This window comes from Cervus canadensis, chromosome 9 (assembly GCF_019320065.1).
Source record: "Cervus canadensis isolate Bull #8, Minnesota chromosome 9, ASM1932006v1, whole genome shotgun sequence".
Lineage (NCBI taxonomy): Eukaryota > Metazoa > Chordata > Mammalia > Artiodactyla > Cervidae > Cervus > Cervus canadensis.
Window position 1 is genome coordinate 81,789,586 of NC_057394.1, and position 25,433 is coordinate 81,815,018.

Here is a 25,433-nt window from a genome sequence, read left to right on the forward strand (position 1 = left end):
GTAAACACAGATGTACATTAATTTAATTTTATTTTTTTTAAAACTAGCCGATCAACAAACAATGCTGTGATAGTTTCAGGTGAGCAGGGAAGGGACTCAGTCATACACATACACGTATCCGTTCTCCCCCAAACTCCCCTCTCATCCAGGCTGCCACATAACATTGATCAGAGTTTCCTGTGCTATACAATAGGTCCTTGTTGGTTGTGTGTGTACGATCAGTGCTTAGTTGTGTCCGACTCCTTGTGACTCCATGGACTGTAGCCCGCCAGCATCCTCTGTCCATGGGATTTTCCAGGCAAGAACACTGGAGTGGGTTGCGATTTCCTTCTTCAGAGGATTTTCCCGACCCAGGGATTGAACCCACGTATTGGTCTCCTGCACTGGCAGGTGGATTCTTTACCACCGCACTACCTAAGAAAGCCCCCAAAGGAAGAAAGGCATGTAGTGATTTTGAGAGTTGAATTATATTCATTATTGTTTTCAAATCATCTCAAATAATGACTAGTTTCTTCTTTATTCATGGCAAGTACTGACAGCCTGTATGAGTGGCTGATTTTGAATAGGTATCTGAGCTCTGTGCTCACTGAGAATGACTCATTTTGAGAAATCAGTATTAAACTCATTTGGGTGTTGAAATTCCATACAGAAAATCCTCTGGGAGGAATTTTTGGTTCTACCTGAACCCAAGTAATCAGACTGCTTTTGTTCTGAAACTCAAACTACGCGGTTGGACAGAACCCAGCCCTGTTGACTGGGTCAGAGGTGGGCCAAGATGTCAGCATCCACATGCCCGCCGCCTGGTCACAAGCAAGCACCCGACACATTGGGAAAGTGGGGAAAACGCCGCACTGCCAAGATTACCACTTACTTGCTGTTGTTGTCAGTTTGGGTTTTTCTGAAGTATATATTTAACTTGTTGATTTTTTTCCTCTCTGATGTGTAATTGTTGTTACACATTAACTTAATACTAGGCCACAGCACAAACCCACAAATCACACTGGTGGGTTTTTGTGTGCTGCATAGGACAAAGTTCAAAGCTCTGATAATTTCATGGTCTGAGCTCTCCTGTGGAGCCACCGGGACCTAGAATAAATTCATCCCTACTGTGTGTGGTACGACCCTGGTGGTGGCCTTTTGAAGACCTGGAAAGGTAGGATGGGGCCCGACTGCCGTTTTTTTTTTTTTATGAAATAGCTCTTTTGTTATCTTAATGGAGATTGGAATTAAAGGAAAACCCATTATTTTTGTTCTGAGTTTAAGGTCAAGTGGTGGCATGTACCAAAAGTGAGGGATGCTTTACTGCTACAGGATTTGAGTGGACTTATGAGTTGTTCCCTGGAGAAGGGCTTGGCTACCGGCTCCAGTATTCTTGCCTGGAGAATTCCACATACAGAGGAACCTGGAGGGGTACAGTCCATGGGATTGCAAAGATTCAGACATGGCTTAGCAACCAACACTTTTTTTTTTTCTATGAGTTGTTCCACCAGGAAGAGCTCACACTTTTCAGGGCAGGCGCTGGGAGTCAGTCTTTTGAAAAGTGCATTCGTTTTACATTGTATTTTGCTTCTCCAGGGACCTACTCTGTAATTGTGTTCATTATCAATCTGGGCATTCTCCCCATTTATGTAATGCAATATAAGCCTTTCCTAACAATGTAGACCAGGGCACCTCACTGTGATGTGTGTTTGTGGCACTAAGTAGGTACTAGTTTGTGTGACCAAAGATTGTACCATAAATGCTTTTGTTTGTAACTGTAGTAAAATTTTATTGCTTTGCTTTATGAAAGGTTTTTTTCATAAGGGATTTTATTTATTGGCAATGTTCTGTTGTGTGTATGATTTTTTTAGGGGCCTGTAATTTAGATTTTTCTGACTCAAGGCTATAATTTATTCTAAAGCTACTTGAAAATCCATTCTGTAAGAAATAAACCAGTGCAGAGAAGACTGAGATTTGAAAGGACCAAATTTCAGTTAGCACTTGGATTTTACCTCTGAAAGGAGTTCCTTCTTTAATTTTGAGTCCACTAGTAGCCTATGATTTTTGACATCGTGACTATTGACAGTTCTGCATATCTAGTCTTTGAATATGCTCTCGTTGTGGAAACCTGCTCCTTGAAAGAAAAGCTATGACAAACCTAGACATTGTATTAAAAACCAGAGATATCACTTTGCTGACAAAGGTCCGTCTAGTCAAAGCTATGGTTTTTCCAATAGTCATGTATGGATGTGCGAGTTGGACTATAAAGAAAGCTGAGCACCGAAGAATTGATGCTCCAAGAACTGTGGTCTTGGAGAAGACTCTTGAGAATCCCTTGGACTGCAAGGAGATCAAATCAGTCCATCCTAAAGGAGATCACCCCTGAATATTCATTGGAAGGACTGATGCTGAAGCTGAAGCTCTCATACTTTGGCCACCTGATGTGAAGAGCCAGCTCATTGGAAAAGACCCTGAAGCTGGGAAAGATTGAGGGCAAGAGGAGAAGGAGGTGACAGAGAATGAGATAATTGGATGGCATTATCGACACAATGCACGTGAGTTTGAGCAATCTCTGGGAGATAGTGAAGGACAGGAAAGCCTGACCTGCTGCCATCCATGGAGTGGCAAAGAGTCACACACGACTGAGCAACTGAACAACAACAGCAAAGCAAGTCATTTGTCTTAACACACAAAGCATTGCATTTTAACGACTGCTTGAGGCATTTTGTTGAAGGTCTTTAATTATTGGAATTTAACAGTTTCTTCTAAAGAAGCAAACCTGATATGAGAGAGAGAGACAAAAGAAATGCTTGGTTTTAGAGAATCATCTCATGTGGGGCTGGCAAGAGCACAGTCTGTAGGCAGCTGGCCAGGCTGGAGATTCCAGCCAGAGTCGATGTCGCAATCTTGCACCGAAGGCAGTCTGGAGGCTGGATCCCTTCCTGCTTGGGGGACCTCAGTCTTGTAAGGCCATCTACTGATTGCCCAAGCCCACCTGTATTATGGAGGGCCATCTGCTTGCCTCAGAGTCTCCTGATTTCACTGTTAATCACATTAAAACGTGCCTTCACGGCAACATCTAGACTAGTGTTTGACCAAATAACTGACACCGTGGCCCAGTGAAGTGGACACATGATGTAACCATCACCACCTCCCAATGGAGAGAGAGTTGGGTTGTCAGTTTCCCTGTGTGGACACTAAAAAGCCCTCTTTCCTCCACCTGCTCACATGAAGAAGAATTAACTTCAAGGTAAAAGTAGAAAATTAGGAAGCCGGGGAGTGACCAGGAAAATGTGATGCCTCACCAGCGATTGGAAATTAGCGGTGCAACTAAGGACAGGAGTTGAGAGCATGTCAAGGATATGTCAAGGTCATGCACTGGGAGTGTAGGGGCTGAAAGTGACCTTCAGACGGCGAGGGGTGTGGGGGGTGGGGGTGGAACAGCAGTGCAACAGCCCAGCAAAACTGATGGGCAGAGCCCGGAGGTGGCTGGACTGCTCAGCAACGTGGCCCCTGGACCCTTGGGAGCCATGGGGTCCTCCATGAACCCTGGGCCCGGCCCCCTGAGACCTGCACGCAGACAGAACCTCAGCAATGCCTCCGACTGAGGGCTGCAGTTGACATGACTTTCTGTTGGCATCAGGGTCTGAGTCAGGCCTCTATGCTCAGCCTGCTCGCTGGAGAGAAGTTACCTACCAGGATTCTGCAGCGTTGGGTTTCAGGAAGTGACAGCAAAGCCTGGTGATGGAGTGGGCACACGTTTGTCTTCTGTGTGGAAAATACAGGTTTTCCAGAAGTCCTCCATGGGGCAGCTTGTTTGAAATGGGCAACAGAACTATTGGGAAAAAATCCATCTTGAAATGGAGGAAAAAAAGAAAGCAATTCCAAGAGGTAGGGTAGGAAATCGTATGCATTGGGTGTTTGTGTGTCCTCAGGAAATTCTAATCGGCTAATTAATCAAGGAGGTGATTCTCTCACACTTGATTTGCTGTTCAGTTAAAAGGGCCTTCGTGCGGGTCAGACGGGTAGGAGCGGGTTTGTGCGAACAGGGCGGGATCAACAAAGAGCCTTTTATTAATCCTTTCCTTCTGGAGACCGTTCCGGCAGGCGCTGGGCTCTCTGTTGAGACACTGGCAGGAAACTACTTTTTTCAAGGCAGCGCCACCTGTGCTGTCCCTGGTCACATGCTTCCAGACTTTCAGACCCAGGAATCCCTTCACTGTCCCAGGAAAGGGGAGGGTAGCAGGCAAACCCAGACCTTTTCCCTGAGGCCTCAGGTCACACAGGGGCTGTGCCTGGGGTTCACAGAGGCCCTCGAGGGTCCAGGGGCTGCCTTGCCGAGTGGCTGGGCGGCTTCAGTTCTCAGCCAGCCTGCTGCCCGATCCTCTGCAGCCTCCTCTTCCAGAAGTTTGGCAGAAGCATGGAGGGCAGCCACCCACGCGGCCCTGTCCTCGTAGAGTTTTCAAATGTCACTGTGAGATAGTCATCAGAGGATAGTGGTCTATGGGAGAAGTCCAGAGGGGACCACAGAGGCCCCTCTTCCCGTCTGTGGGTCCGCATTTAAGTCAGCAGCGGGGTTCCCCACGGTGCCTCCTGGTCTTTGCTGCCTCCAGTTACATGGACTCTGCAGCACCCCCTGCACACCCAGAGGGGCCCTGAAGGGCAGATTCTAGAGTAATGAGACCCGGTTGTATGTGGAGCTGACATGCAGTTGTGTCAGGCTAGTGCCCACACGTTCAGTGGTTTAAATGTGCATTTCTCAGTGCCCTCAACCTCTGTCATTCAAAACAGGATTTTATTTTATTTTTTTTAAAGAAAGGAAAGTCCATATAACTAAAATCACCCTGAGATTTCCCTTTCCCTCGTGGCCTGCAGGAGCGGGGCAGGACCTGGACAGGAGGGTCCCGAGCCCTTTGCGGGAGGTGGGATGTGGCCAGCGGCTGGCACGGGCTCCCAATATTGCTGCAGTTGGTTCCTGTGGATGTTTGAGTCATTCACGGGCTGTGGGAAGGGACTGCTGATTTTTCATCCTGCCTCCCCCTCACGTGACTTTATAAAGGACGGTTATTTCACATCTTCTAAACCTGAACTGTGGTCCTGACGATGACTGCGTAGGCGTTCAGACTAAGCTGGCCGCTGGGCCAAGCTGGAAGGACAGGGACTTCCCCTTCCTGGCACCTAAGTATCTTCTGTGGCCGACTCACTTGTACGCTGTTTAAAAATTCCACCTGCTTAATGCATGTGGAGTCTTCACCTGCTGGGCATGAATCAATGATTTCCTCTGTACTCCCCAAGGTCAGTTGCAGGCTGCTCCATTTGTTGTCATAGGAGGTGAAACAGTGTCTCTTGTGAAGATGAATTATGGCTAAATTCATGGGAAGTGAACAATTGTTCAGTCACTAAGTCGTGTCCAACTCTTTGCAACTCCATGAACTGCAGCACGCCAGGCTGCCCTGTCCTTTAACATAAATGTTTCCCCAGCCTCTGACAACCGCTGGTCTGCTTTTAGTCACCACGGATTTGCCCGTTCTTGGCATTTCGTATAAATGGAATTGCATAATATGTTGCCTGTTGTGACCAGCTCCTTTCACTTAGGACAATATTTTCAGTGTTCATCCATGTGTAGTAGGTATTAGTGCTTCTTTTTATGGCCAAGGAATATTCAGATCTGTGGGTACGTTATATTCGGCTTATTCCTCCTCCACCAGTGGATGGATATGTGGTTTGTTTCTACTTTTTAACTGTTAGGAATAATGTTGTTGCAAACACTCATGTATAAGTTTTTGTGTGGACTTGTTTGCAGTTCTCTTGGGTGGACACCTAGCTGTGGAATTGCTGAGTCATATGATAGCTTTATATTTCATATATTTTTTTAGAAACTGCCCAACTCTTTTGTAAGGTGGCTGCTCCATTTTGCATTCTCATCAGTTGTATAAGAGGGCTCTGGTTTCTCCATGTCTTTGTCAACACTTGTTATTGTCCAGAACAACACAGTATTCTAGAAAACTCCTAATTATGCAGGCACTGATTTTCTGTGAGGTGAGATTTTTCTAGGATTTTGGTTTCTTTTTCTTTGTCTTCCAGGCAACTGACCTGTTGGTTTCACTTTAACAATATCTAGTTTCACTTCCCTGGGGACAAGAGGGAAGCTGGGAGAAGTTAAACTGGTTAATGTAGGTACATATTAACACCTGTTAACAAGTTGGCCAAGAAGAAAAGACTGACTGTATTAGCTCAAGTGGTGTTTTAGATTAATGGCAGGTAGCTCTCTGCAGGACTCTGGGGCTGTGTTCTGGGGTACTACGGTAATTTGTAAACTTTGTGTCTTTTTAATATAAATATTGAAAGTTAATTAGCCATTTTCTGTATTATCTGAATGACCGCTCTATAGGGAGAACTGCAGCTCAATTTTATTGCCTCAGTTTGTATTTGAATAAGAAATTAAAGTGGCACCATTTAGTTTCTTGCAGTTTTCAGAACATCTTAAGGAGACTGTAATATTTTCAAGAACTTCCACTGTTGCTGAAATGTGGTGAGAGGTGTGCTGGTCAGTATTTCTCTGGATTTTCTCTGTGAAGCCCCTGTCACCATGGTGAGAAGGAAGATACGCTGCCATAGAGTGAAGGCTTGGTGTCAAGAGGCCGGTCACTGTGAGGTGTCAGCTCCAGTCTCTAACAGTCATGTGAATTTGCATTCTGTCTCGTGATATTCACATAGTCGCTATCTAACATTTACCTTACTGTAAAACAGTCTTAAAGAACAGTTAAAAATAGCTGCACCTTGAGAATTCCCTGGCAGTGCAGTGGTTAAGACCATGCTTTCATAGCTGAGGGTGCGGGTTCGATCTCTGGTTGGTGAACTAACACCCCACAAGCCGTGTGGTGCAGCCAAAAGCAGCAACAAGACAGCTGGGAGATGTTCTGATTTATGGAGGACAGCTTTCTACTGTCCTTTCTAAACCATCCATTTATTTAGTAAATGTTTATTGGTCCCTGGACTAGGGATAAAAAAGTGTAGAGATGTTATCCATGTGTTTTTTAGTATGAAGGAGTTCTTTTATTTTTAATACAGATTTTCTTTTTTTTGTGTGTGTTTTAAATTGATGTAAAGTTAATTCACAGCATTGTGTAAGCGATTCTATTGTGTGTGTGTGTGTTCTTTTTCAGGTCCTTTCCCTTCCTGATTATTATAAGATATTGAGTGTATTTGCCTGTGGTATACAGTATTTCCTTGTTGGTTATCACTGTCTATATGGTGGTGTGTTATGTCACTCCCAAAAAAGCCTACAAAGGTACTCGAGGAAGCAGCACTGGGACCTGATAGAGGAGATCAAGCACACGGCAACACGAAATGAAAAAGACACAGAGATGCCTTGGAGGGGACCTGGGGCCGGGGGGGGCTTGAATGTTCATGACTGATTCATTGAAGATGACAGTTTACAGCTGGAAGGACCTGAGCTTGCTCCGACTAGGGTCACGTGGCCTACTCTAAGCATCCCTTTGCTCCCCCGCCAAGGGGATCAGGCACGGTCAAGTTCTTAGGAATTTCTGGAGCCGGGGCTGTGCTGAGAGGGTTTGGGGAAGAGGTCAGACTGGTCTCCCGGTGGTGCCCAGCCCGGGCCTCCTCCCGGGAGCCCTACACCCCGCTGTGAGGCCCAGGTCCTCAGGTGAGAAGAGGGTTGTTAGAGCTGCATGTGGGGCAGAGACAGGAGTGACCAGACCGCGGATCCTGCTCCCCTGGGAGCATCTGATCTGGGGTGGTCAGAGGGTGAGTGGAGCAGAGGACATTTTCAAAAGCTCCAGAAGCTAAGTAGGTCCAAGTAGCATACTGCAATCTAACGTCTTTAATAATAATACAGATGAACAAGAGACAGCAAAGGGTGAAAGCACTCGGAGGATTGAGGATTTTGAGAAGCATCCCAGGGGTTAGGGTTGTAGAGAGCCAAGTAAAGATGACCGCAGTTCTGCTTTCCTCTTTGCCTCTTTGTTCAAACACATCTGCTACGGTATGTGTCACTTAATGTTCAGTAAAGGTTATCTGCGATCTAAAGAAATCGGCACATTAGTAGAAAGTAGCATATTTTGAGAGACAGTAACAGGCATGATTTCTAAATTAGACTGGAGTATTTAAAGAGAACCAATTTGAGAAGGAGCCCGGTTTGAAGGGAGCAACCAGGTGCCAGTATAGATGGACAGTGATCAGATATATTGGAAAAAGGGGACTCTGTTACTTAGAAACCTTAACTCTGGTAGAACTTATTGTTTTTATGTTTTATTATTTTTCAGTCTTTGAAAAAGACCCGTATTTAGAGGAAGAGTTGATCTTTAATTCTGCTGTCTAAATCTATAATATTTGTATAAGATAGTTAAGAGTGTACGAGGATAATGACAAAAACTGTTACATAACACAGACTCAGTAGGAAATTATAGAGGAAAAGAGTAATGGGACCGTGGTGATTGAATATAGATTAAATACATCAAGGGGCAATTTTCACAATGTTAAAACACGGGTAACCTGCAAATCCGTGGTGAGTATGTGTCAGAGACTGCTTTACCCCATGAGCGAAGGTAGGGGGCTGGCTTGCTGAGGGCAGGGGACTCAGGGTGCTGGGGGCAGAGGTCAGACAGTCAGGAAAGGCTGAGAGGTTTGCTGAGTGGGAGACAAAACCGGCTAACGCCCCACAGGCAGTAAAATAGTTTCCTCTGTGGTTATCTTTTCTGAAAGGCAGAAATATTCTGCATCGCTACGGGACACAGTTCAGTTCAGTTCAGTTCAGTCGCTCAGTCGTGTCTGACTCTTTGCGACCCCATGAATCGCAGCACACCAGGCCTCCCTGTCCATCACCAACTCCCAGAGTTTACTCAAACTCATGTCCATCGAGTCAGTGATGCCATCCAACCATCTCATCCTCTGTCGTCCCCTTCTCCTCCTGCCCCCAATCCCTCCCAGCCTCAGGGTCTTTTCCAGTGAGTCAACTCTTCCCATGAGGTGGCCAAAGTATTGGAGTTTCAGCTTCAGCATCAGTCCTTCCAATGAACACCCAGGACTCATCTGCTTCAGGATGGACTGGTTGGATCTCCTTGCAGTCCAAGGGACTCTCAAGAGTCTTCTCTAACACCACAGTTCAAAAGCATCAATTCTTCAGCGCTCAGCTTTCTTCACAGTCCAACTCTCACATCCATACATGACCACTGGAAAAACCATAGCCTTGACTAGACGGACCTTTGTTGGCAAAGTGATGTCTCTGCTTTTTAATATGCTATCTAGGTTGGTCATAACTTTCCTTCCAAAGAGTAAGCATCTTTTAATTTCATGGCTGCAATCACCATCTGCAGTGATTTTGGAGCCCCCTGAAATAAAGCCTGACACTGTTTCCACTGTTTCCCCATCTATTTCCCATGAAGTGATGGGACCAGATGCCATGATCTTAGTTTTCTGAATGTTGAGCTTTAAGCCAACGTTTTCACCCTCCTCTTTCACTTTCATCAAGAGGCTTTTTAGTTCCTCTTCACTTTATGCCATAAGGGTGGTGTCATCTGCATATCTGAGGTTATTGATATTTCTCCTGGCAATGTTGATTCCAGCTGTGCTTCTTCCAGCCCAGCGTTTTTCATGATGTACTCTGCATAGAAGTTAAATAAGTAGGGTGACAATATACAGCCTTGACGTACTCCTTTCCCTATTTGGAACCAGTCTGTTGCTCCATGTGCAGTTCTAACTGTTGCTTCCTGACCTGCATATAGGTTTCTCAAGAGGCAGGTCAGGTGGTCTGGTATTCCTGTCTCTTTCAGAATTTGCCATAGTTTATTGTGATCCACACAGTCAAAGGCTTTGGCATAGTCCATAAAGCAGAAATAGATGTTTCTCTGGAACTCTCTTGCTTTTTCAATGATCCAGCAGATGTTGGCAATTTGATCTCTGGTTCCTCTGCCTTTTCTAAAACCAGCTTGAACATCTGGAAGTTCACGATTCACGTATTGCTGAAGCGTGGCTTGGAGAATTTTGAGCATTACTTTACCAGTGTGTGAGATGAGTGCAATTGTGCGGTAGTTTACAAATTAACCTGTGACTCACCTAATCAGCAGGAAATAGCAAGTAAAAATAGGCACATTCTCTGGAGAATGAGATTGTCTTTGGGGAGTCCTATGGGACCCGCTCTGATGTGGTATTGAAAGTGCCACCCTTTTCTGGGTTTCCGTTTCTGGTTGCTGTTTAAAATGTGTGTAAGGGTTAGAGAGGGGCCACTAACATTACTGAAGTTACCAGATGCCTGGGGCTCAGTGCACAGGGTGTGACAGACATTTGGTTTCCTGGAAGCAGAGCCTTGTTCTTCCAGCTCCTCCTCCCCTCATCCCCTTGTCTACACTTGTTTTGTTTCTAAAGTGACTGTGCTCCATGTCAGGTTCCTCCCCCCCTCCCCACTCCATACCGGCATGGATGCGGGAATCAGGCAGCAAGCTTATGTCAGGGACAGATGGCTTTGCTGGGTATTCCAGAAACAGGAAAAATTGCCGAGAGGTCTCTGAAGCCCTTCACCTTGAAATCCTTTAGAGTCAGGTGACAAGGTCTGTGGGTGCCTCCCATCTGGGGCCTGGGTAAGTGTGATTGTATGCTTGGTTAGGTCTGGTTGGACGTCTCGTTCAGTGTGGTCTGGGGTCACTGTGAAGCATTATTCTTGGGGTGGCTCAGTTCACGACAGTTTCCTAAGTAAGTGTTGTGGGGACTTAAAACTGGACGTCTGGTTCAGCAAGTGAGCAGTGCATTTTGTTCCGCTCTGCTCTTGTCCCAGATGTTGTGTGGGTCTGTCCCATGTGTGGTTATGAGAGTATGGACCCTGAGAGGTGTCTGGGACTCAGCAGGACTGGAAGAGCTCTAAGGAGCAATAACTGCAAGGTATCCAAGGTGGGCAGTACCCTTCCTAAGGGCCCTTTCTGCTGTTTCTGAAAGGATTGCATGTTTAGGAGATGGGGTTTGTTTGTTCAGGATCATAAAACCTACGGCGGAGGAATGTCAGAGGTGATGCGTTCAGCCCCCAAGCCCCTCTGTGGCCACTGAACCATCCTGAACTGCTAGACGCCTGATGCTTCATGAATTCTTTGTCCCAGAACTAAAACGACTGCATTCTATGCACTGATTCTCCCAGAGGGTGCACATCTGAATAAATCTGTGCTCCTTCCATAGGAAAATTCCTAAATTTTGTATTAGAAGCTGAGCATCCCAGGATCCTTTTATCGTCTGTGAAAGGACATAGGTGCCAGACCGTTGTCTAGGCCAATCTGCAGTGACTCTGTTCTTCTAAAATGTGGTACTTAGGACTGCGTGTGTTATCACAGATTAACTGCCCAGGGAACAGGTTAGGGTAGGGCTGGGAAAGACTGTTGCCTCTTTGATGGAGCTCAGCTCCTATCGTTTTCTCCTATCGTAGAATTGAGTGTATTGGAACTTCTGAGAGTCACGTGACAATGTTGATCACACTGGCCAGTTGGTTCTCTACCTTTGAGTTCTTCTTGAAATAAATTGCTTTTGTGTCAAGTATCCCCATGTTAGCGATGTATAGGTAATTTTTAACCTAATTGTTTAAGCCACCTAATGTTTATGATAGTAAGCAACACTATTAATAATATAGGAGTTTTATCAGAGAGAAAGACTAGCCTGATGGCCAGGAGCCTAGCACTGGAGTCAGACTGTCTGTGGGTTCAAATTCTATCTCCTTTGTTTATTGCTATATGACCTGGAGATAATCCAGTGGGACTGTGCTTGTAGGGTTCCCATGGCTTCTGGCACGTGGTCAGTGGTCCGAATGGGATCTGTTCCTCTCTTTCCCAGATGCCTCTGAACTCTTCAACAGGCAAGTTACTATTTAACCCAGTTCCAGCTGAGGATACTACTGTTTCCCCCCTTTTCCAGATGTAGGAGCTGTGTCACTTGTTTAGGGTTGAATGGCTGCTAAACCTGCAGTTGGAATTTGAACACAGGTCTCTCTGATGCCAAGTGATCAGTCCACCACTTGCCTGCATTCATGTGCGCCCAGTCACTTCAGTTGTGTCTGACTCTTGGGAGCTCCGTGGACTGCAGTCCGCCAGGCTCCTCTGTGCATGGGATTCTCCAGGCAAGAGTACTGGAGTGGGTTGCCATCCCCTTCTCCAGGGAATCTTCCTGACCCAGGGATCAAACCCAGGTCTCTTATGTCTCCTGCATAGGCAGATGGGTTCTTTACCACCAGCGCCCCCTTGGGAAGCCCCTCACCCACTTAGTCCTGTTATGGTACATTATTTATATTAGTGTTTTCTGCCTTATCCTTCTAACACTTGTGTATCTTCTTAAAATGAGTTTATTAAACACTTAACTTGTACAAAGAACATATGTAACATATGTAAGTTTGACAACCCCTCCTGAGAGGTAACCATCACTGTGAATTTTGGGCTTATCAGTCCTTGAAAAAAAGTGAAAATGTTAGTTGTTCTGTTGCGTCCGACTCTTTGTGACCTCATAGACTGTAGCCTGCCAGGCTTCTCTGTCCATGGGATTCTCTAGTTAGGAATACTGGAGTGGGTTGCCATTCCCTATTCCAGGGGATCTTCCCAACCCTGGGATCGAACCCAGATCTCCTACTTTGTTGGCCAGTCCTTTATTGTCTGAGCCACCAGGGAAGCCCTGTCACTCCCTCAGTTTTCTTTTTTGATTTTTTGCCTAGAAACACATCCCTCAACATTTCTTTGCTTTACGCAATCTCCTAGCTGAATAAGCATGACGTCTGGGGTGTGACTGTAGAGCAGCTTTGTTTGTTGCTCCCGGGGGACCCTTGAATTACTTCTGTGCTGCATTCCTCCCCAGCCTCCATGGAAACCCGGGCAGGTCCCCCGACTCCCCTGTCACTTGTGGGTCATAAAAATCTCATGTTCACATCTGGCTTAAATGAACTACTCACTAATGGAATTAAAATGCTTGATTTCACATAATAATCCAACTTTAACCTTGTGTTAATAGAGGCCCTTGACTTGGGACCTGTCTCTCCCTCCCTGTCACCCCAACACCACCACCCCCCCAGAATATTGCTGATTCCCCAACCCTTGTTCTTTCTTGTGAACCTCAAAATCAGCTGGTTGGGATGACACACTCATAGAGTTGGGTTTTGATGGAAGTGTTCTTGAGTCTTGGTGATGCAATGGTGCTGGTTCTCCCTTCACAGACCTTGGTCAGGTGGTCACTGACCCAAGGGGTGGGTTTTTGGGTGCTCACCTGGATGAGCAGAGACCCTCTGCTGTGGATAAAGCTCTCAAGTAGTAAAGGTCTGTGTCGCTGGCTTGACCGTCCCGCTCACTCAGCAGCTCTTTGTTTACTTATATTTTAAATCTATACTCTTTTTAAGAGTATTTTTCGGTCTATAGAACAATTAATCACAAAGTACAGTGTTCTCTAATATCCGTCTGCCTGGCATACAGTTTTCCCCTGCTTATAACTTCTCACATCTGCCTGGCACAGTTGTACCAGTCCATGACCCAATATTGACTGCCACCTTGTTGTCCCCCAGAACTGAGGCTCACTTTGGGGTTCACTCTTGGGGTTGTGCTGTCCATCCTGAGTTGGCACAAATGTATGGTGACAAGCACCCATCTGGACAGCTTCTCACAGAGTGGTCTCACTGCTTGAGATCCTCTGTGCCCCGCCCATGCACCCCTCCCTCCCTGTAACACCTGGCGAACACCGATTCTGTTCATTGTCTCCAAGGCTTTGCCTCTTCTGGAATGTCAGAGAGTGAGAGCTATCCAGTATATGGCTTTTTTGGATTGTCTTCCACTTAGTGTCATGCTTGAAGGCAACCCACTCCAGTATTCTTGCCTGGAGAATCCCAGGGACGGAGGAGCCTGGTGGGCTGGTCTATGGGATCGCACAAAGTCGGACACGACTGAAGCGACTTAGCAGCAGCAGCAGCAGTTGAAGGTTTCTCCATGTGTTTTCAAATGGCTGATAGCTCAGCTCTTTCTTGTACTGAATACTATTCCGCCATCTGGACGCACCACAGTTTATTTGTCTAGCAGGTCATCTTGCCTGTTTCCAAATGTTGGCAGCTGTGAATAAAGCTACTGTAAACGTGTCAGCTCTTTTGATTTGCTCTCTTGGTTTCTCACTGGTAAAATGAGACATTGAACAGAAGTCTCGATCGTTTCTAATCCTTGGAAATCCGGTCTTTGAAAACAGCTGAGGACTAGGACCAAGACCAGCACCAGGAGAGTGGGCAACATCTCAGTCCCCAGGAGGAGGAGACCAGAGAGGAAGATGAGGGGAGGCTGGGGGCTGGACAGAGCTGAGAGCATGAGGATGAAGCCTTTACAAACAGAAAACAAAACCCAGAGCAGCCAACCAAGGGGCTGCTTGGTTTATAGGACTAGTTTTTCAGCCTGTAACCAATGTCGAATGTGGAACTGGCCAGGAAGGCCTTGCATGTGGGCAGGTGTGAATGTGGGTGAGTGTGCCTGCCTAGCTGGCTGGGGCTTCACACCAGCTGAAATGCGGCAGCCCCGCTGTCTGGGTGCAGGCGCCCACTTGGGCAACCCCTCAAGATGCCCAGGGAGGTGGTCCAGCCTGCCATCTGCATTGGAGCCTGGGTTTCAGCGGAGATGCCTCCCCACCTTTGGCTCACGCCTGCTTTCGAGAGCTCCTGGTTGCTTTACTGGTTACTTTACCATGCCTCTGGTGTGGACCATGAGTCACCCATCACAGGAAGGGGATTGCTCTCCTGCAAATCCAAACAGGCAAAAGCTGAGCCATAAAGATCTTCATTGTAAAGTCCCTGAAAAAAAGTGATGGAAAAACCATCAGGAGAAAAGACTTTTGACTTTTCCTGAGGTTGCTGGTGATGAAGATGGGAACCTTGTGGCGTTTCTGAGGTGGGGACCTGGGAAGTTATGCCGGCTTTTTCGACCTAAGTTCATTCCTGAGACACTTAGAGCAAATATATGCTTTACCTTGAATTATGTGTCTAAATCCTCTTCGGAATGTTTATTAGACGATTCACAAGGCCATCATGCTTAATATCGTCAATTTTGTGCTTTAACAGCTTTAGTCATATAACCCACATACCATAAAATTCACTCTCTTCAATCGTACAAGTCAGTTATTTTTAGTGAATTTTACAGAGCTATGCAGCCATGGTCTCCAGAAGAACCCTCATGGCCTTTTATGGTCACCACTTGTTTCCTTCCCAGCCCCCAGCCTCCACTTCCTGTGTCTGCAGAGTCATCCTTCCTGGACACCTTGGAGTTGCTAGAAACCAGCAGCGTGTGAGCCACGCAGCATGTGGGACCTTAGTCCCTGGCCAGGGATCAAACCCACGCCACCTACATTAGAAGTGCCGAGTCTTAACCCCTGGCCCTCCAGGGAAGCCCCTCCATGTCTGTCTCCTTGCACTGTGTCCTTTAAGGCTTCATTTAGCTTTTGGAGTCTGTCCATGTTGTCATAAATGCATTTTTATACAATGACAATAAGTAACTCTGTAATACTTGATCCCTATATTCTTTGCTACGTCTGAGTGTATTCTTGCTCTTAAAAGATAATAAGTAAGGATATCACTTTGTTGTGTGTTGGCAAGTTTGTTTTCTAGTTCTTCTAAGATTCAAGTTCAGAAGGACTGGGTAGGGGCATCCAGCCAGCAGAATCAATGGACTCTAGCACTGGCCTCCATCAGAGACCTAAGTTCCTATTTTCCAGTCTCATCTGTACTTTGAGGTACAATATTAGAATGCTCCTATGACTTTTTTGTGTGTGTGCAAATTGGGGAAGAAAATTAAAATTGAGGTTTAATACTTGAAGGGCGTAGGAGGTAAAATCATGCAGAATAACAGATAATAGACCCCCTGTTCCTGCTGGGAAGATGCGGGTGGAGATGGTGACAGGTCTCGTCACGTGGGCTTTGTCTTCTGTTCTGTGTCTCCGCTTGCCTCTCTAATGATGTGCGATCAGAAATCTGTACTCAGTGCAGGGGATGGAGCCTCCACAGGAGATGAGGACAGAGTAGGGACCACCGCTGGGTCTGTGAGCTGAAGTGTCCTGTCCTTGTCCAGTCTGGCAGTGGGGTGGCTGAGAGGGGAGCAGCTGGTTGATTCCATGAGGGTTTCTGGGCAGCACATTAGGAGTTGCCTCGTTGCAAGCCTCCCCTCCCACCCCAAGTGCAGCAGACCCTTCTGTGGAGGATGCAGACTGGTTCCTGGGGCATCCCCATCCCTCGGCAGGAAAGGAAGTCATGCCCATAGGGCTGCTTTTCCCTCCTTCTCTCAATTCCTCACAGACACGAGCTTCCTTTCATGAAAGTCTGTTTTGGTGAGGAGCCAGGTGTCCAATCCAGCAAAGGGTGGACTCCTGACCCTTCGTTCTCATGGTTTCCTTGAACTCCACCTTTGAGGACGTGCCATGAGGCCCAGGTCTCTGTGTGTGACACGTGGTGGCTCATGTGTGCTGGGAGAGCCTGGCCACAGTGACATGGGGCCTTCCCTTCAGGGCCAGGTCTTGAAAGCGAGAATTGAGATACAGAATTTTTTGTGGCTTAAATTCAGTGGCCCCTCCAAGTCTCAGACTTATTAGACTTATTTCTCATTTTTCTTGGTGGAGAGGTGGGAAAGGAGACCAGAAAGACTCTTTTTTTGGATCTTACAATGCACAGTTAGTTCCGGAGAGAAGCTGGCAGTCCCTCCCACAGGTGGGTAGGGTTACTTTGTAGGCATGCAGACTTAGTGTTCACAAGGAGTCCCTGAACGTTTCATCAAATATTTATTGAGCTGCTAACAGCTGCCAGACACTCTGGGTACACGTGGTAGCTGAGGGTGACAAGGACAGGCCTGTCCTGGAGGACACATGCACATTTCTAAGCGAGCTGCTCCTAGTCAGTCATGAATCAGGCCTTGTGGAAGAAGCTGTGTTCCAGGCTGGTCTTGGCTGCAAGTGGGTTCAACCCTGGCCCAGAAGGTCCTAAACTTCCCAGTTCATGAGCCCTGGCTTCTCAGCAAGTCTCTTATGCAGCCCCTCGGTCAAAAGAAACACCTAATAATTCCATTATTAAGCAGTTTTCAACTAGCTGTCCGAAAACGGCTGTTGCTAAGTGTAGAAGGAGAAGAAAATTAAGAAAAGCTTAGCCTTCTGCAGAAATTTATATGCTCGGTTTAGTTTGAAGGCAAGCAGAAGTCTTGACATGTATGCTATGCTCACTTTTTGTTGGATGTAGGGATTTCTTTAACCTAAATTTTTACAAAATTATGCAGAAAACACAAAATTCCCAGAAAATGGGAATCTCTAGTGATGTTTTTGTGTTTTCTGGACAAGACTGTAATCTCCTGCAGAACAGGCCCATGTTGACCTCAGTGTCAGTACTGGAGAGCCCTCAGGGGACACAGTATAACAGCGATAAGACACAGCAAGAAATGTCCCAACCCCAATCGAGACAGTCAAAGGCTATGCTTAGCACCAGGGCAGTTTTAGGACTTCAGCTTGAGAATGCAGTCGTCACAAAACATCAACAGTAATTGTTGAAAAGGCCTGTTCTGTTTCTCTGTTAAACCTCAGTAGGTGTAAGGCTTTAACTTTATTTAGTTCTTAATTTTAGAAGATCGGTATTGAAACCGGATTGTCACATTTAAGGTGTGGGGCGAGGGAATGAAAGACAGTTCTTGTCGAAGGTGAGTCAATAAATGAGGACCTTTGCAGGTACCCCCACCTCCCTCCCCTGCAGTCCTGGCAGTGATGTCGCTTCCTGAGGGAGCCTGTCCGGGTGTCATAACCACGCAGACTTCCTTACAGTCGCTTTTTTAATCATGTGTCTCCCAGCTGGCTGAGACAGCGTCCACTGTCCCCACTCTCATCCTCTGTCTGTCCCGACACCAGTGGCGGAATGAATGGATGAAACAGATGAAGCCTCAAGTGAGGTTTTCTTGTTACAAGATGAAGTCTCGAAACAAGCCACAGGTGATCTGTTTAATCGGAAGCCGCTGGTGCTTCTCTCTGATTTGCCTGCACTCGGATTACCTGCACATGGTCCTGAGATGCTTCTGTCACTGCTCCGAGGCAGGGAGGAGACGTTTCTGCTGAGGCACAGCCTCTCGCATCAGAGCCCTCGGTCTAGGAGGGACAGTGGGGACCCGAGGTGATGCTGTGTCATTACGGTTCTGAAGTGATCGTTAGTCAGGAACATGAACCATCAGACTTGGGCAGGCTTTCCTAACTCTCTGAGGCTGGTCTCACTGAGGGTCTCGCCAGGCCTTGTCTGTGGTCTTTGGGTCCTTTCCAGCCCCCAGTGGCTTGTGGTTGTGGGGGTGGACAGACCTAGTCCTTTCTTGGTTGCCTGGGGCTCACCTTCCTGGGCCTCCAGGGAGACCCGCCCCCTCCCCTCCCACTCTCCTTGTTTTAGGTTCAAGACAGTTCCATCGTTGTTATTCTTTAGTTTTTTTTTTTAAGCGCCTGAATTGGTTTTGAACCCTTCACAAAAGACAGAATGTAGTGCTCATTTCACATCAGGCCCTCTGAGCGGCCGACATATGGAGAACATCATGGAGCCCTGTGTCACGGGGGTGGGGCCCAGGTGTTCCTGAGTCTCATGTGTGTCCCTGCCTCATTCCCTTGGGCTTCCAGAAGCTTCCGGCCTGTGAGAGCCAGCAGCATCCCATCGAGCAAATGGGGCTGGGGGACGGGCCGGCTGGTGGTTGGTCCCCCCACCGGCAGAGCTGGACGCTGCGTGAGGTTGGGGAGTCCGGGAGCACAGGCTGGGGAGAGGGTCAGGACTGAAGCTGGGAGGAGAGAACGATGCTTGTGGGCTGTGTTTGGAGGGAGAGATGAAATCTGGCCGGTCTCCCGCACTCGCTCCCCCTGCAGGGAGTGGTGGGTTAGTAGGGAGAGTGGACAGTGACAGGGCCGCGTCCACAGAAGGCGTGTCACCTTTGCCATCTGGAAGACCTCAGTGTGCACAGCCCCAGGGGCGGCCACCTGCCTGCAGCGGTCCTGGGCAAGAAGCCGGGTGATGGAGCGGCCGTAGGGTCCCATGGAAGCTTCTGGCACAAGTCTCTGTTGTAGAAAGAATAGTAAACTCCCAAAAGAAGCCACCGCGGGGCTCTCCTGAGTTGCCCACTAGTCATTTTTTGAAGGATAAACATGAGCTGAGGGATTGGCACCAAGTGAGGGCCTGAGACAGGTGCGGTCTTTTCCTCCATCCGGTTTTCCTTGCACTTGGGGCTGTTGGCTTTTCTGAGCCTCGGGAGTAAGGCTGGGGCCCCTCATTAGAGGAGGTTTCCTTTGCGGAGACCAGGGTCCTCGGTCCTCAGCTGCAGAGGGACACAGGATGTCCCCGGGGAGGGCTCATCACCACAGCCCCCTCCTCTATCCAAGCAGCCTCCCCTCCTCCACCCCGCTGAGCTCCTGCTCGGCCCCCTGAGTTGGGGGCATGACTGGGGAGCCTCTGCTCAGGGACAGTGGCTGGTCACCACTGCTCTGGTCTCGTTGGTACCCTTGGGTGCCAGGGAATCTCCTGAAGGAGGATGTCCGTGAACCAACAGCTACATGTCAGTTCAGTTAGAAGCAGGCAGTTTAAATCAGACAGACAAGGCATTCCAGCAACTGTTTTGCTGTGAAAACCAGCGTGAGTATGTGGGCCGCCGAGTGAACGAGCAAGGGAAGGTGGTCTCTGGTCCATCTCTCCTCAGGGCTGGCAGCACGGCTGCTCCCACACCCCCTAAACTGAGGCCGAACTGGGTGGAAATGGGGTGGTAGGCTGATCTTGTCCTCTCCAAAATGCAGTGCTGTAAACTGGGGGTCTGTGTCCAGAGACGCATTTTATGCAAACAACAAAACCAAAGGACTTAGGAGGTAAAATAAGTGCACGCAGCACAGATATATACTCTTGTAAACGTTTTTACCAAGCGCTGGATATACAAGCTGTGTTGAGGGAACTTCCGTGCAGCCTGCAGGGTGAGCCCGGTCACTACCGCTCCGGATTCTGCTAAATCGCCTCTCGGGAGCAGAAACGCTGCTTTTGCTCCAGTGACCTTCAAAGTGCCTTCTAGATCAGGGCCACCCATCTGGAAACCTTCCTTGCTCTGAATAGTCAGTGCCGTACCGGGAGGTCCTGTTGCCGTGGTGACATCCGTTTCAGGGGTGGCTGCAGGCACGAAGTAGTCCTCACCGTGAACTTGGGAGGTTGCTGCTGCAGACTTACTCTCTGAGAGAGAAAGGGGGGTCCGGGGAGGAGGTGTGAGAACCAAGAAGGCCATCTGCAGCTCTTTCCTTGGCGGTGCCCCTCTTGAAGTCTTCCAAGGCCTTTTCAACCCCGGGTTTGGAGTGGGGTGCAGGAACGGGGTTCAGAGGCTGGCATTTTGCTGAATGTTGGGATCACGGCCAGGAAGCCCAGTGCAGGTGCAGACCTACCTAGCACACTTGGTTAGACCCGCCAACCCCCAACTTCAGAGACCATAGGAAGGTTTTCCTCTCTTTGGCCTAAGGCCTGCCTTGGCAAACCCTTGGAATTGACAAAGCAAACATCCATCCTCACTGGGAAATCCCATTCTCACCCGCAGGAATGCGATTTAGCCTAGTGACCCAGATAAGGCCAGCCAGCCAGTCACACCTTGTACAGAATCCACACCCTTGCAGAAGATGCAGTGATCCAGTCTCATCCAGCTACAGTTTTGTTTATACTTTCAGTTTTTAGACACTTACATGATTGGGTACTTAAATGAAGCCAGAGCGCCACTCTGCTGAAGCATCTTCCCCCATCTTCTCCTGGAAAGATGCTGAGGATGCCAGGTCCCTGGGGAAGGACAGGCTTCCTTTGACATGTGCACATGGGGGTTGGGAAGAACAGAGAGAGAGTCTTGTGTTAAGGGCTGATGGGCAGTGGGGGAGGACCTTCATCTTTGAAACTAGAACCCACCGTTGAATCTTGGGTGCATAAGAAATGTTATAAATTATGGTTAAATTCACTATATTATCACTATATTATTCGCTAAATGTGGTTTGCTGGACAGAATCTATGAGAAAATAGATTGCCCGTAAGTAACTCTTGGCTTCCCTGGTGGCTCGGACGATGAAGAATCTGCCTGCAATGCAGGAGACCTGGGTTTGATCCCTGGGTTGGGAAGATCTCCTGGAGGAGGAAAGAATAACCCACTCTAGTATTCTTGCCTGGAGATGTCCATGGATGGCAGGTCCATGTGGTTGCAGAGTCGTTTAGAACACAACCTGTTCATAAAATGGGGGACTGGAGTTTGAGCTCCCAGTTAGAGTCTTGATTTCAGCAAGATTCTGGGAAAGATGTTGGAGTGAATGAGAGAAGGAAAGGACCATCCAGGAAGGGGGAGGGGAGAGTGAGATGAACAAGCTCAGCGAAAGGCAATGTTGACCGTCGGCCAGTGCACAGCCAGCCTCATAGCTGAGGACGGTCTGACTCAGTGGGCCCCCTTTCCATAGTCAGTCACTGGCTGGATGCAGAGTATACAGAGTTCAGTAAGACCTGGTTTCTGCCTCTCAGCCTCATGGAGAGTGTGACAGGGACCAGAGCTGCAGAGCAGCGTGGCGAGCGCTGAAATGGTGGTGCACATGGGGTCCCCCTGAGGACTGGGGGCGTCTGAGTTGGGAGGAAGGAGACCATGCCTCCCAAGAAAGAGCTGATTTGAGTTAAAGATGGTTAGGCAGAGTGCATGTCTGTCAGGAAAGGAGAAGCATCTCCAGGTATTCAGAACAGAGAAGCTAATAGAGGAATCCTCTTACTCAGCTGAGAGACGAGAGAAGCCAGAAGAGCTCAGGTGGACAGCAGCGGGAAGGTGCTGCCTCCCAAGGCTGGAGGGAAATGGGGGGCCAGGTGCAGGCCCCCCTGTATAGGAGTGAGGCCCTGGAATGGGGACTCAGACAGGCAGGGACCCCACCAGGAGTAGGAGCCAAGGAGGGGGCGCTGAACAACCCTGGGCTGAGACCCGAGCAGAGGGGAAACCCTGCGTCTCCCTTCACCCCCCACCCGGAGTCTCCCACGGGCCCACCCCCTGGCCAGCATGGCCGGAAGCTATTGGTCAGGAGAGTGTGAGGACCGTGGTTCCCCAACACAGACAGGAGTGGCTGTGAATGGCTCTGAGAGCCATTGTTATTCTTTGCTCTGGGCAAGGAAGGGGCCCAGAGCATCACAGCACGAAGAGGGGTCGCTGCGAGCGTCCTCATTCGTAGAGGGAAGGCGTGGCGGGCTGGGCTGAGATGCGACTCTGTCTGAGGTCCAGGGGCAGCCAGTGACACTCGACACAGCGGTGCCTGTCTGTTTGCACACGGGAAGGACACTATGGCTGGGGGGCGAGTGAGTCAGACCGTAGGACAGGAGACTGGTCAGGGTAGCCAGCCATCCCAGTGGAGGTATTGGACCTGGGGCAAGGCCAGGACTGTTGAAACGCTCCGAACCTCAGGCCAAACCAGCGAGATGGGGAGGGAAAGGAAGCGGGCTGGGATGACCCTGGGGTTTGGCCAGCATGCGGCAGTGGTGGGGCTGGAGCCAGGTCGCCTGCAGCCAGGGCTGCCCCTTCACGGTTGTGGCTGCATGGCGGGTCCTGGTCTCTGAGCTGTGACTCAGGGCTCTGTGCGTTCACCCCTGAGCATCCAGATTTCTGGGTTTTCTACCAGTGTCTCATTTTCTATAATTTACCCTAACGTGTTACCAAAACCTCCTTATTTGTACGTGAGCCTGGTATATGTTCCTGAATTTCAAATTCAAGTACAAGTTCTCATTTAAAAATTACTGATCATGGTTGTTTTCAGAGAATTCTCATTACAAATGAAAAGAAATGTTCCCTTCTAAAGTTCATACGGTCCAGAATCCAGCTGGTAGACAATGGATTTCACAATATTCCCATCTAAAATTCTTTCTTGTAGCTCTGTTCATAAATATCTCTGGCTGAGCTCCCGTAATTTACAAGACTGGCTACAAAACCACTGATTGAATCACAGCCCTTGTTACTGAATAGAGGTCAAAGTATTAGTTCTAAATAATGCAAGTTGGTATGTTACTCGGAAATTCCAGGAAAAGCTTTTTTCCGTGATTTTCAGTTTCGTTCCAAGCAACAGACAACAATCACGTTGTTCATAGAATACTAAGTCACTGGTCTTTTAAGAAGCGTGTTGCCCCAATTAGAAACTCAGATACACATGTATTTTACTGGATCCTGAAACTGACATAAAGCTTTAAGTGCACACTTTTTAGTGTTGTAAAAATTTGAACAAATTCTTGTTAGAGTAACATGGTGGTATGTAATGATGAATTGTTGGTACAGATGTTAGTAAGGCAGAAAGACGGATACGAAATTCACATCCATATAAACTTGAATAATTGTGCAAATCACAGTTCTTACTCCCAAAGAGTTAAGCAGTCTTGTTCTGAAGGCAGCCACATGAATCTGTTAAAATGATAAATATAAATATATATCATCAGAATACGCTTTGGTAAAGCCGTTCGGTGAGCCGCCTGGGCTTGCCGGGTGGCTCAGTGGTAAAGAAACTGCCTGCCAGTGTAGGAGGAACAGGTTTGATCTCTGGGCCAGGAAGATCCCCTGGAGGAGGAAATGGCAACCCACTCAAGTATTCTTGCCTGGGAAGTCCCATGGACAGAGGAGCCTGGTGGGCTGCAGTCCATGGGGTCACAGAGAGTTGGACACGACTGAGGAACTGAACAACTGGAACCCACAGAGTAACAGGTTTAATTCACTTTAGGGAATTAGCAATGGCTTCTCAAAGGTGGCACCTGCAGATACTCTTAAAGTGTTAGACCAAGGAAGGTTTAGGCTTTTCTAAACCTGTTTTTACTGAGTTTCCACTATTACATCGAACCATTCTTCCAGCCACATTGTTATCCTTAGTGTAGGATCAACCGTCATCTTGGTTTGCAAAGAAGTTTACAGTTTCACCTCAGAGAGTCCCACAGCCTGGAGGATCCCCCATCTGGGGGCCAACGGACAGCTTCCTATACCTGTGCTAGACCCCCCCTGGAACGGGCCATTGCCATGTCACCGCCTTGAATTTATCATGGATCCTGCCCACCTCCCACAGGCCAGCAGAGATACATATACATGTCCGCATCTCTTATTTTATAGATGGTGCTGAAGCAAGGATGACAGAAATGGCTTTACTCAAGATTCAGGCGACAGTTTAGACATAGACCTGGCCCTCAGTCCTCCATGGAACATTCTCAAACCACCCAACATGAAAGCAAGGCTTCCCTGCACCCCTTGAACCCTTAGGATCAGCTTCACCCATGGGTCCTTGGTTATAGAAGGTCTCATAGCGCCCTCTGGTTGTGGTGTCAAGACACTGTCTTCGTCCAGCCAGATTACAAGGCGGGGATACTGTCTGCTCTTCTGTGTCCAGAGCAGCTCATAACAGGACCTTTATTATTACCTACTGTGCACTCAGTGCCTATGACTGGACATGGCAGTAGGCATAAGTTGTCTGCTTCATTTCAAGATTGTGAGAAGCAGCAACAGCCACAATGCCTGTCCCTCCCAGAGTAGGTGAGGATGGGTGGGCAATGCTGGGTGTTAGGTTCATTCTGCGGCTGGTGGTAGATTTTGTATCCAGCCTTGGTGCCAGGGTGAGTTGGGATGTTGCTGATACAGTTGATTCAGATGCAACCCCCAGCTCTTTAGGCCCCTTACCTCTATGAACAGTAGACCTCAGAGGGCATCTTCTGATGAAGGGAGCTGGCTAAGTGGACCTCAGAGAGGCTCCCGGGTCTGCATCCGTGGAGCCTCCCTGGTCCCAGATGGAATCAACCCTTTAACTATGATTCTCCTTGGGAATCCCCCTCAGTGGGCACAAGCTAGGGGCAAAGGAAGACGAACCTGTCAGAATCTGGAGTGGAGGAGCAGAGGAGATCTCTGCATGAGGTTGGATTTTTTTCTGCACGTGAGAGGGTTTTGCCAGATTGGGACCTGACCTCAAGGTCTGTATACACCTTGCTCCTTCTCTTCTACCTTTAACATTGTCTTCAGAATATTTTTGCAACCCCGGGACTATATAGTCCATGGAATTCTCCAGGCCAGAATACTGGAGTGGGTAGCTTTTCCCTTCTCCAGGGGATCTTTCCAACCCAGGGATCAAACCCAGGTCTCCCACATTGCAGTCAGATTCTTTACCAGCTGAGCCACAGGGGAAGCCCCTCAAAATATTGGTCTTGACTGGTGTCGTGAGGACTTCCAGGACCTGACTTAAGTCAGGGTTATCTCACTGTGGACAATGACTGCAGCCATAAAATCAGGACTCTTGCTCCTTGGAAGAAAAGTTATGACAAACCAAGACAGCATATTAAAAAGCAGAAACATCACTTTGCCAACAAAGGCTCTTATAGTCAAGGCTGTGGTTTTTCCAGTGGTCATGTACCGATTCGAGAGCTGGACCATAAAGAAAGCTGAGCGCTGAAGAAGATGCTTTTGAACTGTGGTGTAAGAGAAGAC

At 48.1% G+C, this 25,433-nt stretch overlaps 1 protein-coding gene across 3 annotated transcripts in view; it reads left to right on the forward strand.

Moving 5' to 3' along the window:
• SPATA13 (spermatogenesis associated 13) overlaps window positions 1-25,433 on the forward strand; it is a 219,960-nt gene that overhangs the window by 131,443 nt on the left and 63,084 nt on the right. Inside the window, exon 1 of one of the 3 annotated variants that reach the window (XM_043477672.1) lies at window positions 366-1,153. The exons of the other annotated variants lie outside the window; for them this stretch is intronic. The gene's annotated coding sequence lies outside the window, so the exon portion shown is untranslated. Of the gene's footprint in view, window positions 1-365; window positions 1,154-25,433 lie in introns of those variants that run through there. 3 annotated transcript variants of the gene reach the window in all.